Source organism: Papio anubis, chromosome 17 (genome assembly GCF_008728515.1).
Source record: "Papio anubis isolate 15944 chromosome 17, Panubis1.0, whole genome shotgun sequence".
Classification (NCBI taxonomy): Eukaryota; Metazoa; Chordata; class Mammalia; order Primates; family Cercopithecidae; genus Papio; species Papio anubis.
The window spans coordinates 58749611-58762797 of record NC_044992.1 but is presented as its reverse complement, the minus strand read 5'-3'; the positions used below and the strand labels follow the sequence as shown (position 1 = coordinate 58762797).

Genomic DNA, 13187 nt, shown 5'->3' with positions numbered 1-13187 from the left:
GGGGAATCTTGTTCTGAATCCACCTGGAGATGCCACAGCACTCTCTGAAGGTAGTTTTAATTATCCTCACTGGCAGAAAGTATGTGGACACTGAGGTGGATTTAATGTTGAGAAAAAGTTAGAGGCTGGGTGCAGTAGCTCACACCTCTAATCCCAGCACTTTGGGAGGCTGAGGCAGGAAGATTGCTTGAATCCAGGAGTTTGAAACCAGCTTGGGCAACATAGTAAGATCCTGTCTCTTATTTAAAAAAAAAATTAAAAAAAAAAAAAAAAAAAAAAAGGAAGCCAGAGGTCATTCTGAGTCTGACACATAAGATGATTAAACTATGCAACAAGGCCTTACTAAGAGTATAATAGTAAGGATGATGATAAGGAAACGTTGTAATTTTCTTGTTTTGCACAGAGAAGTGCAATGATATATATTCAGTTTGTTGAATGACAGAAGTTTGTAAAACATTCATAAAAAGGCATAAAATGTAGTAAGCAAATATCTGGAGCCAACTGCAACAAAGAAAATTGGAAACAACTGGGAAAATTAAGATACAATCTGGATGTCAGATGATACTGAAGGTTTACCATTCATTTTGTTAGGTGGCATAATGGTATGTTGACTAGTTAGAAAACATGTTTTCTAACTGGGTGTGGTGGTGTGAGTCTGGAGTCCCAGCTACTTGGGAGGCTGAGGCAGGAGGATCATTTGAGCCTAGGAGTTTAAGGCTAGCCTGGGCAACATAGCAAGACCCTGTCTCTTAAAAAGTGATAATAATATTAAAACATTTTTAAAGTGTGCTTATCAGTTAGAAATGAGTATATTTATCAGTGAAATAGATAAGAGATAAAGTATTTATGGGTGAACTGACATGATAAATTAAAAAAACACTTTAATAAATGAGGTGGGAGAAAAACAGATGAAATGAGTTGGCAAATGCTGGCAGCTGTTGAAATTGAGTGATGAGTCTACAGGGGGCTCATTCTACACTTCCTTCTACCTTTGTGGCTATCAGAAGTACTAGAATAATTCTATAACCTCCCTTCGTGGAAGGCAATAACATGGATTTGAATTTCTAAGTATGGCAGGGCTTATTAAAACACTGGCTTCATTACCTTTCAGGTAGGCTGTGTACCTGCTGCACACAATTCCCAGACCCATGGATCACGTGCCAGGGTTCAAGGTCAAGACACACTTAACAGGTACTCAGCACAACCATTCTGCCATGTCGCTTACAACTTTTACTTTGACATGTTCTGGGATTTTTTTTTAATGGTCCAGAATGTCTAATTAAATGTCCTGGGACATAAAACTTTCTGCATGTCTGCCCACTTTCATTTCTTTAATGTATTACTAATATTTCTGCATGCAGAATGAGAAACACGAGAACCAACAGTTTGCCTAAGTGTGGGCAGCAACAAGGGTAAACAAGATTAGATCTGGCACCTTTGTAGCTCATTTCCTTGACAAGAAAATGATATAAACATAGGAACCTACAAGGAGTCTCTAATTTCTTTTACAACCTTTGTTCTCTTCTGCACATTCTTTTCTGAAAACTTGGAAAATACAAACATAAAAAACCCCAACAAATGAATCTCCAGTCTATTGCTTGGAGATGATACATCTCATTCCAGTTCCAGAAAAAATTTTGCATCAAAGGAGTTGCATATTTTTATAACCTTTGGTACAATGGTAAATTGCTCTCCCAAAAGGACTGGACTGAATTTATCTCCCTGATACCAATGTCACTATATTTTCCATTGCCAGGTAAAACATTTCTGTTAAAAATAATCTTTTTGTGCTTTTAAAAAAAATTCCACAAGCCATGCATGCTCATTAAAAAACAATTAGAAAGAAAAGGAAAAGCTAAAGAAATAAGGAAGTGGCCGGGCATGGTGGCTTATGCCTGTACTCCCAGCACTTTGGGAGACCGAGGCAGGTGGATCATGAGGTCAAGACATGGAGAACATCCTGGCCAACATGGTAAAACCCTGTCTCTACTAAAAATACAAAAATTAACTGGGCGTAGTGATGTGTGCCTGTAGTCCCAGCTGCTTGGGAGGCTGAGGCAGGAGAATTGCTTGAGCCCAGGAGGCGGAGGTTGCAGTGAGCCGAGATTGCTCACCACTGTACTCCAGTCTGGGCGACAGAGCGAGACTCCGTCTCAAAAAAAGAAATAAGGAAGTAAAATTGTTTATGATCTCACTATTCAGAAATATTAATAATGTTATGTTCATATAAAACCTTTCCATATTTTTTCTAGGTGTGATATATGTATGCATATGCATTAAAAACTGAATTATGCGCACCCGCTATTCTGTGGTCAGTTTGTTTATTTAATAATATATCATGAGTATCTTGGCAAGACCTTCAACTATTTCCACAGGATAAATTCCTGTCAGTAGAATTGCTGGGTCAAAATAAATGCTTCTAACTCAAAAGTACAACTTTTAAATACGCATTGCTGTCCAGGCACAGTGGCTCATGCCTGTAATTCCAGCACTTTGGGAAGCCGAGGTGGGTGGATTACTTGAGGTCAGGAGTTTGAGGCCAGCCTGGCCAACATGGTGACAACCCGTTTCTACTAAAAATACAAAAAAGTTAGCCGGGCACGGTGGTGCATGCCTGTAATCCCAGCTACATGGGAGGCTGAGGCAGGAGAGTTGCTTGAACCCATGAGGCAGAGGTTGCAGTGAGCCAAGATCACGCCCACTACACTCCAGCCTGGGTGACAGAGCAAGACGCTGTCTCAAAAAAAAAAAAAAAAAAAAGACACATTGCCAGGTTACTCAAAATAGTAGCACTTTTACTCCCACCAGTAAACAAGTGCCCGTTTTCTGAATTCTCAGACTCTGGCCTTAAGCATTATCCTAGTTATCTTCCCAGACATGTGCATCTTCACGTAAGCCAGCCCAGTCTTTGGCAAGGAACTCCTCAAACTCATTGACTTCACCAAGAGACCTAGGTCTACCTGCTGCTTTTTCTCTCACATTGCAACCCTCCACATCCAATACTTCCCAGATCAGCAGGAAAGTTGGAACCCTCACTCTTGCCTCAACACAGCCGCTCCCATTGCTACTGCTGCCATGGCAGACACTACCATGGAGCTAGAAACATTTAAACACGTACTTCTACCTGGATCAGAAAGAAGCTGCTATGTTAATTTTAGGACTACCTTTAAGTCTTAATAGGGCCAGTCGGGGGGCGTTGCTGATCTTGGCTGGGTGCTCACACATCTGGGAGTCAGCTAAATGCTGGCTGATCTAGGCTGGTGCCATTGTAATCACTGGGCAATTCTGTTTCCGTTTGTTTTTTGAAGTTAGAACAGAAAACAGAGCACTGCTATACCACAAAAACACAGATTGACTATATAATTTCCCAATTGCCTAGATTAAAAAATTGTGAAAAACTTAAAATTAGTAAGTGTCTGAACAAATGTTTACATGGAAGCTTTCCTACTCCAGCATTCTACGTTTAAACATCCTATCCTATTACCTACTATGGGAGACACTGCCATAGTACATTTAATAACTATTTGTTTAATGAATAATGAATATATAGATAAGTGAATGGATGCATGAATGAACAAATGAACTTACACATACTTGGATCTGTTTCTGGTCTTTCCATCTGTTTCTCTGGTAGCATTCTCTATTTCCTGCATCTGAATGGCAGAAGCTGTGCCAACTAGAAATGTATAAATCTGAGAGGAAATATAAAGTACTCCCACGAATGGAAGCATTCCACCCATGGAAACTCTGCTTATCCAGAAAAACCAGGGGGATAATTAAATGAGTGAATGTAAATGGATTTTGTTTGAAAACTGTAGGGTGGTATGCAAACATCAAGCGCTGCTATAATTTTGATCAAATGATAAGTCTCTTCCATTTATCTTAGTGGGAAATCTTCAATTAGTCAAACTGGAAAATATCATTTTAAAAAAGAACTTGAATCAAAGGATTAACGAGCCCAATGATTTTCTTTGAAAAGGATCATAAGACCCAATGTCTTGGCTTAGGGCTGTTCTCTAAAATAATATTCTGGTTTTTTGTTTGTTTATTTGTTTTTTGTTTTTTTTTTGAGACAGAATCTCGCTCTATCACCCAGGCTGGAGTGCAGTGGCGTGATCTCGGCTCACTGCAACCTCCGCCTTCTGGGATCAAGCGATTCTCCTGCCTCAGCCTCCCGATTAGCTGGGATTACAGGTGCCCACCATCATGCCTGGCTAATTTTTTGTATTTTTAATAGAGATGGGGTTTCACCATGTTAGCCAGGATGGTCTCGATCTCCTGACCTCATGATCCACCTGCCTCAGCCTCCCAAAGTGCTGGGATTACAGGCATGAGCCACCATGCCCGGCCCTTTCTAAAATAATATTCTAAGAAAATGTGACAAGGTTCCACAAACATAATTATTGTTTCACACACCTTGTCCCTATCAACGGAGTCTTTGTAGAGCTGCAAATTATAAAATTAAAGAAAAACACACTCTGTGATGCTAGGTGGGAAATGTGGCTTTCCCCAAACAAAATTCGCAAGGGAGAAAAAGTTGTGCAGCAGGTCACACTGTTCTCAAGATGGTCCTGGTTGGGAGCGGGGAGGTAGAATGCTAAAGGAGAAATGCATAGGAAAAAAATAACATATTTGGAACTCAGTGGCTAGCTACTGACGTCCTTCTCTAACAGTTCAATCCAAAGCAAAGTATTAAACACAGGAAAATTAAGATCTGATTCACACTGGCTATTTGGAAATGCTTTTTTTTTTTTTTTTTTGAGACAGTGTCTTGCTCTGTTGCCCAGGCTGGAAGGCAGTGGCATGATCATAGCTCAATGCAGCCTCAACTCCTGGGCTCAAGCAATCCTTTCACCCAGACTCCTAAATAGCTGGGACAACAGGCATGCGCCACCATACCCAGCTAATTTCTTAACAATTTTTTTGGAGAGACAGGATTTTGCTTTGTTGCATAGGCGTGTTGGATTACAGGTATGAGCCACCATGCCCGGCCTGGAAATGCCTATTTTAACTGAAATGAGTTGTCCCTTCCACAGTCCCTCAGTCTAAAAGATTAAGAACTGATGTATACACTGGATTCTCATTTCCAACTAACAAAAACATTTCCTTGAGAATAGTGGCAGTTTCTATCCATAAACCACATCTTGTCCCCGCCCAAATCTCATCTCGAATTGCAATCCCCACATGTCGGGGAAGGGCCTGGAGGGAGGTGACTGGATCATGGGGGTGGATTTCCCCTTGCTGTTCTCCATGATAGTGAGTTCTCACAAGATCTGATGGTTTAAAAGTGTATGGTGCTTCCCCCCTTGTTCTCTCTCTCCCCTGCTCTGCCATGGTAAGACATGCTTGCTTCCCCTCTGCCTTCCGCCATGATTGTAAGTTTCCTGAGACCTCCTAGACATGCTTCTTGTTAAGCCTCTTTTCTTCAGAAATTACTCAGTCTCAGGTAGTTCTTTATAGCAGTGTGAAAATGGACTAATTGCAGTGGGGGGATAATTTCACTTCAATTCCAGTGGTGTAAAACCTAGGTTAATGGTAAAGATAAACCTACCCCAGAAAGCAAACTTAAAAATGAATAGGGGACAGGTGTAGTGGCTCATGCCTGTAATCCCAGCACCTCGGGAGGCTGAGGCAAGAGGATGACCTGAGGCCAGGAATTGGAGACCAGCTTGGACCACATAGCAAGACCCTAATCTCTACCAAAAAGAAAAAGAAAAAGAAATGGCTGGGCATGGTGGTTCACGCTCGTAATCCCAGCATTTTGGGAGGCCAAGGCGGGTGGATCACTTGAGGTCAGGAGTTTGGGACCAGCGTGGCCAACATGGTGAAACTCTGTCTCTACTAAAAATACAAAAATTAGCTGTGTCCAGTGGCACATGACTATAATCCCAGCTACTCAGGAGGGTGAGGCAGGAGAATGGGAGGCAGAGTTTACAGTGAGCTGAGATCGTACCACTGTACTCCAGACGGGGCAACAGAGTGAGACTCCATCTCAAAAACAAAACAAGTCAGTGGGAAGAGTCTTAATAGGCTATCATATTGCCATATTAGAGAATAAATTAGAATCAAAGGCACAAACCCTCAGCATCAGACAGTATTCCCCAAACAGCCCATGTGCTCCCCTACGTTTCAGTTTCCTCTGCTTTGGAGCCACGTGACTAGTTCTGGCCAATGGACAGTGAGAGGAAGTGCTGTTGCCCTTTTGGGTTGAGGCAATGAAAAGCCCACTTGCCTCCTGCCACTGTGATTCTAGGGAACACGTGTTCCAGATGACTCAGCTGCAAGATGAGGAGGGTTTTTGCCTGATTTGCATCAGACTGTGTGCGAGCAGTAAGGAAACACTGGTTGTGTTAAGCCACTGAGATTTCAGGGATTGCTGTGGCAGCAAGAGTTGTCCATTCTAAAAACTTCCTTCATGTAAGCGAATCACACAATCTCAGCTTTTCTACAAATCCTGTCCTGGCCAAAGTAGCAGGGCAATAGAAATTCTCCTTGGGTGAGTGAAAGTCCACTTTCTGGGCACCTACTGCAGGCTGTACCCACTACACACATCTTGTATAATCTGATGAAGCAGAGTTGTTATTACAGTCTGTCTTCACTCCGTACCAGCAGTAAGTTCTTGGAAACTGATTTTAAGTAAAACAACATATAGCAGGTCCTCAAATAACGTCATTTCCTTATAATGCTGATGAGGGAGAAAAACCTAGTTTTGTTATACATCATTTCACTTGAAGTCACAGTTTCCAAGAACCTATCCATAATGTTAAGTGAGGTCTTACTGTATTCTCATTTTATAGGGAGAAAACAGGCTCTGGAAGTTTAGAGACTTGCTCAAAGCCAAGCAATTAATATGTGGAACTGAATACTGACACATTTCTTTTAAAGATACAATTTTATCTTTTCAATGTATTTTCAAATACATTGATACTGGGATTAATGAAATATTAATCAAAGGGCCCTGAGGATTAAAGAGATTTAGTGGAAAGCATCAATTATTTTAAGTAACTATATTTCAAAAGCACTTGAATAAAATTTGCTCTTGTAACTATGTTAAACTATGTTTAACTTTGTTAAAGCCAGTCCCCAGCATCTGTGTATGTTATGTTACTTGGTGTTTTTATTTATTTATTTATTTATTTATTTTTAGATGGAGTTTCGCTCTTGTTGCCCAGGCTGGAGTGCAGTGGTGCGATCTTGGCTCACTGCAACCTCTGCACTTGAACCTCCCAGGTTCAAGCAATTCTCCTCCCTCAGCCTCCCGAGTAGCTGGAATTACAGGCGCCCACCACCCAACCCAGCTAATTTTTGTATTTTTAGTAGAGACAGGCTTTTGCCATGTTGCCCAGGCTGGTCTCGAACTCGTGACCTCAGGTGATCCACCCGCCTTGGCCTCCCAAAGTAAGTTTGTTTTTAACAGAGGCAGGGCTGAAGCACCAGTGTTGCTGTGTGTATCAGGTAAAGGGTGAGTGAGGGCTGAACAAATCAGGTTATACTTTGTTTCCTGTCCTATATTCTACAAATACCTGAGCAGTGTTGCCAACTACATCTCTCTGCTTGGGGGATGGAAACTGATGTCCGAATTTGGAGAGCCATCAATAGGCAAGGGTGCGGGAGCCCCGTTTCCTGTCAGAAGGATTCATGAATCCTAAAGGCCATGGCCACCTGATCGGTTTTGCCTTAAGTTCTACAACAAGATGGCTCCCAGCTGGCTCTTCATTTTCTATTTCCATGGCATTAAATTCCCATGACTCCTTCTGGTAACACGCTCTCCTTCCTCCAAGGCTTACCAAAAGCAGAATGCCAAGTGCCAAGGCTCGTTTTTCTTGCGACAGCACTCATCCTCATCAGCCGCATAGAGCCCGCCTGCTCAGCCACTGGGCCAAGATTAAAAGTCACTCTGAACACTGCAGTGCCTTCAATTGTAACAATAGGATGGGATTTAGAATCTAGCCAGAGCATTTCTTCCCAGAGAAATGTGTCGCCTGTGGCGTGTGTACCAGGTAACACGGGAGGTCCTGAAGATCGAAGCTACAGGTACAGGGCACAACCTCACCATTGCAAATTCATTTTTGGAATAAAGCATAACTTTCTCTCAATGAGCAGCTGCAGTTAATAAATACCCCAGTTAACCAAAGCCTCACTGTAAAAGGGAAAACAGTGTTAGAGAGCCCCACAGGAAGATAAACATTCAGATACACATGACTTAGGATGTTGGCTATACTGTCCCTATTCAGCTGTCTACAGCCACTATCCAATACAGTAGCCACTGGCCACTTGTGGCTTCTGAGCAGATGAAATGTGGCTAGTCCAAATGGAGATGCGCTGCAGCTGTAAAATCCACATCATATTTTGAAGACTTAGTATAAAAAGTGCAAAATAGCTCATTACTTTTTTTTTTTTTTTAAAAGACACAGTCTTGCTCTGTTCGCCCAGGCTGGAGTGTAGTGACATGATCTCGGCTCACTGCAACCTCCGCCTCCCAGGTTCAAGCGATTCTCCCGCCTCAGTCTCCCGAGTAGCTGGGATTACGGGCACCCATCATAATGCCTGGCTAATTTTTATATTTTTGTAGAGATGGGGTTTCACCATGTTGGCCAGGGTGGTCTTGAACTCCTGATCTCAGGTGATCTGCCTGCCTCGGCCTCCCAAAGTGTTGGGATTACAGGTGTGAGCCACTGTGCCTAGCCTTCATTAAATGTTTTTATTCATTAATAAATTAACTTCATCTGTTTTCTTTCCAACTTGTTAAAAACTTGGCTGCTAAACGCAGTTTCGGCTTGTATTTTACTTCTGTTGGACAGTGCTGGCTGAGACCCTCTGAATTCCACTGGCTCCTATGGCCCATTCTGGTTCTGTGGCGCTCATTGGTCTAGGGAGCCAGCTTTGGGCTGAGGGCCAGGCTCAGAGACTACGGAATGGATGAGGAGACTCTCTTGTCTGTCCCCTATGGGGATAGGAGCAGGTGTCTCTGGCGCTTGTGGGCCAATGCGGGCTTGCAGCCAAGCCTGGGGCTGCCTGATATTCTGAAGCCCCAGGCAAGGGGCTGAGATGGCAATCTGGTTTCCCATAATGGAGAAACTCACAAAAGGAGAGGCAGAGTTGGCAAGAAGGGCTACAGCTGCACATGGGAGGTTGAGCTGTGGCTTCAAAGACAGACCTCCAACAGGGCCACTGTCATTCAATTTTACTGCTATTTGTCATTAAGATCATTATTATTATACTTCCAAGAGCCAACTGCTTGGGGGAATGTCAGGATGTTACAAATGGCTGCCTGTCTTGTAAAAATGAGATATGAATGAGCTTTCTTCCAGCCCGGGCACAGGACCAAGGCATGAAAGGGACCAGGGGGTAGCTTCTTGTCTTGTACCAGGCCAAGGGCCTGCAGCAGCTGGAAGGATGTCGCTCCAAGGCCACCCAGCCTTCCACTCTCTACCAGGGCTTCACACTCAGATGCCTCCCAGAGAGGCTGGGACTCCAGGAGCTCTCTAACCTCTGAAAGCTCCAGCCTGGGAGAGCCTGAGGACGGTACAGGAAGGTTTTAGAAGCTACTGGCAATATTAACCGTAGCCGTAACCATCACCACCATTGTAGGCATGTGCCGAGAGCCAGGCCCTTTAGCTCTGAAGCTCACCTAATCCTCACAAGGCCCATTGCAAAGATGAGGAAATAAGGTAGAGAGAGGCAGAGTAGCTTGCCCAACATTGCACAGCTCGCAAGCAGCAACGCTTGGATTAGAACCCTAGTCATCGGCTTTGGCATCCATACTTCTGACCCTTTTTCTACACTGAAGGCTTTGATCCAGGGCGGTTCCCCAGACAGCTATGGTGGGTACTTGCCCAGTTTACACGACTCCTGCTGAAAAGTGGCCCAAATGCTTAACAGGATCAAAACAGCCAAGATGCCTCCTTCACTCGGGAGCTCTTGGCTCTGAAGGCTTTTTCTTGAAGGACCCCATGGACCTATAAAGTATGTGTATGGAGATTCACTCTCCCATTCTTGGCTGCACTTGAACTGGGATTCTACTCTTCATTTTTGTGCTGTACGTACACACCAACCCCTAGAGCCCAATCTTAAATAAAAGGCCTGGCCACAAAAGCCTCTTCCCAAGCTGTCATTACAAAGTAACGGTGGCCTTTATGCATAAAACACGCTCAAGTCCTTTTACTGTGTCAGGGAAACAAAGAATATCCTTTCCTTTTTTTCAAAAAACAAAAACATTTTGATGAAAAAATTATAGTTGTTTTGAAAAACATCATCCATTGCCAAGGATAGAACACAGGACACCAGAGGCACTCTTTACATGTAACATGGTCGAAGCACGGTCTGACGCGTCCAAACAGCACCATTTGGAAAGAGGACAGGCCTGAAGGGTTTCTGGGTGTTCTGATCTGACAGCTTGGATCTTCAGTTTGGTAACTGTCTCCTCTACTTGCTCCTGCGGGGCCCACAACTCCTGGAGCCTTTGTCATGTCTACTGAGACTGTCTGCCCCTACTCAACCCAGACTTCTCCCTGACTGGGGCTGGGCCATCCACCTCTGTACCCAGCACCAGAACCTCAGGCACGGGGCAGACACAAGGTTGTGCTGAAGAACTAGTGGATCTAATCCAAGACCACTCCATAGATACCACCTACCTCTAAAGTATAAAATCAAAAGGGCTGTTAGAATTGCTGGATTGCTGAATCTGGAGGGGTGATTTAGAAAAGTGTTTTCAAGCCGGGCACAGTGGCTCACGCCTGCAATCCCAGCACTTTGGGAGGCCAAGGCGATAGGATCACTTGAGGTCAGGAGTTCGAGACCAGCCTGGCCAACATGGTGAAACTCCGTCTCTACTAAAAATACAAAAATCAGCTGGACGTGGTGGCGGATGCCTGTGATCCCAGCTACCTGGGAGGCGGAGGCAGGAGAATCGCTTGAACCCAGGAGGTGGAGGGTGCAGTGAGACGTGACGCACTGCACTCTGGCTTGGGTAACAGAGTGAGATTCCGTCTAAAATAAATAAATAAGTAAATAAATAAATAAGCAAATAAGGTGTTTTCAGGGTTCTGAAGAGGATCCTGAGGCTCAAAGTGGCATAGTGGCTTGCTGAGGTCACGGGGCTGGTTAGCAGCAAGGCCAGGAAGAGAGAGGCCTCAGGTCTCCTGACCGTGTCCTCTTTCTAAAGCATCGGAACAGAGACCAGCGTGTCATAAACAGAAAGCCCCGCAGCAGGGGAGACGTGAAACACCCCCAACTCTCAATCGAGATACTTCCTAATCAAACTCCTTTCCGATGGCACAGCCAAGCTCAGAATACAAGCGGGAAGCAGAATGGGGTGAGAGAGCTCTGAACCCAACTGCTGGAGGGCAGGAGCTGTGTGACTTTGGCTAAGTTAGTTGGCCTCTCTGAGCTTCCATGTCCTCAGCTGTGATCTTGGGATTTCAGCACCCACCTGACAAGTAGGTGGTGGGGATTAAATGGCATTATGTGTATTAAAAATGTGCTTACTGCAGGTGAGTTGAATACACATAAACTTCATACTGCCTAACACTAGAAATAAGAACGGGCCTATTAGAAATAAGCAGGTGGGTGAAAGTTATTCAAGGAAATAAACTAAACTTGGTTCAGAGGGGGACAGAGGAAACATTTTGATATGACAGGTAACACTAAAAATATATGTTTAACACTCTAAAATGACTGTTGGCACCTGGAAATTCTTAAGCGACAATAAACCTTCCATTCATTCTTTCAGCAAATATTAATTTACCGTGTATCAGACATAGTAAATCAGAAGTGAATCAGGTACAGAAGAGAATCAAACAGATTTTTAAAAATCTCCCCTCAGGCGATTAAATTGATTTTTACTGGAGCAGTAAAACTCCAGGCTTCTCTGTTTTCTCATGGTATCAGAACACCCTCCTTAGTCCTCTCCTTTGCTCATTCGCACTGAGTATGACTGACTGTACATTTCTATGGGTTGGACACTCTGCTAGGCATCACAGATTACCAAACTAACTGGGAAGGCAGACAAATACACTAAGATGTGACATCCAAGATCAAGGATCTTACTATATCACATGGGAAATTATTGTAATATTTGAAATCCTTGGACAAAGCGCATTAATATAAAAATAAAGAAAACTGGCCAGGCACAGTGGCTAACATTTGTAATCCCAGCACTTGGTGAGGCTGAGGTGGGCGGATTACTTGAGGTCAGGAGCTCAAGACCAGCCTGGCCAACCCCATCTCTACAAAAATACAAAAATTAGCTGGGTGTGGTGGCAAGTGCCTGTAATCCCAGCTGCTCGGGAGGCTGAGGCATGAGAATTGCTTGAACCTGGGAGGTGGAGGTTGCAGTGAGCCAAGATCGTGCCACTGCACTTCAGCCTGGGCAACAGAGTGAGACTCCATCTCAACAACAACCACCACCACCAAATAAATAAAAAGAAAAATAAAGAAAATTACCACAAGATTAAAAACAAAGAGTCTAGAGTCCAAACTATGTATTTCTCTTTTTTTTTTTTTTTTTTTTTTTGAGACGGAGTCTCACTCTGTCGCCCAGGCTGGAGTGCAGTGTGTGATCTTGGCTCACTGCAACTTCCGCCTCCTGAGTTCAAGTGATTCTCCTGCCTCAGCCTCCTGAGTAGCTGGGATTACAGGCACATGCCACCATATCCAACTAGTTTTGTATTTTCAGTAGAGACTGCATTTCACCTTGTTGGCCAGGATAGTCTCAATCTGACCTCGTCATCCACCCACCTCGGCCTCCCAAAGTGTTGGGATTACAGGCGTAAGCCACTGTGCCCAGCCTGTGTATTTTCTATTTAGACAAAAATTGTGGCTCTGTGTAGAACTGGAGAAAACAGAAAATGATCTAATGGTGATTACACCAATGAAAGTGCTTTAAAATCTATTTATAGTAGCCACCTTTTCTTACCTCCCTGTAAGAATGGGAAGCCAACAACAGAACAGCCTAAGTACCCCTCCCACAAAAGGCCAGAAGAGGATCAAATGAAAGCAGTGTTTGCAATTGTTTACACCGGCCTCAAACAGCAGTTAGTTCCTAGTATACATGTTGGATTCAACTTGCTAATATTTTGTTGAGGATTTTTGCATCTACGTTCATGAGAGGTATTAGTCTGTGGTTTTCTATGCTGGTGTTTGTTTATCATCCTTTAACATCCACGGGATCTGTAGTGATGCCCTCT

At 43.7% G+C, this 13187-nt stretch overlaps 1 protein-coding gene across 4 annotated transcripts in view; it reads right to left on the bottom strand.

The window, feature by feature from the left end:
* The window catches only part of PRKCA (protein kinase C alpha), a 502775-nt gene that overhangs the window by 29113 nt on the left and 460475 nt on the right, over positions 1-13187 (bottom strand). The window lies entirely within an intron of this gene.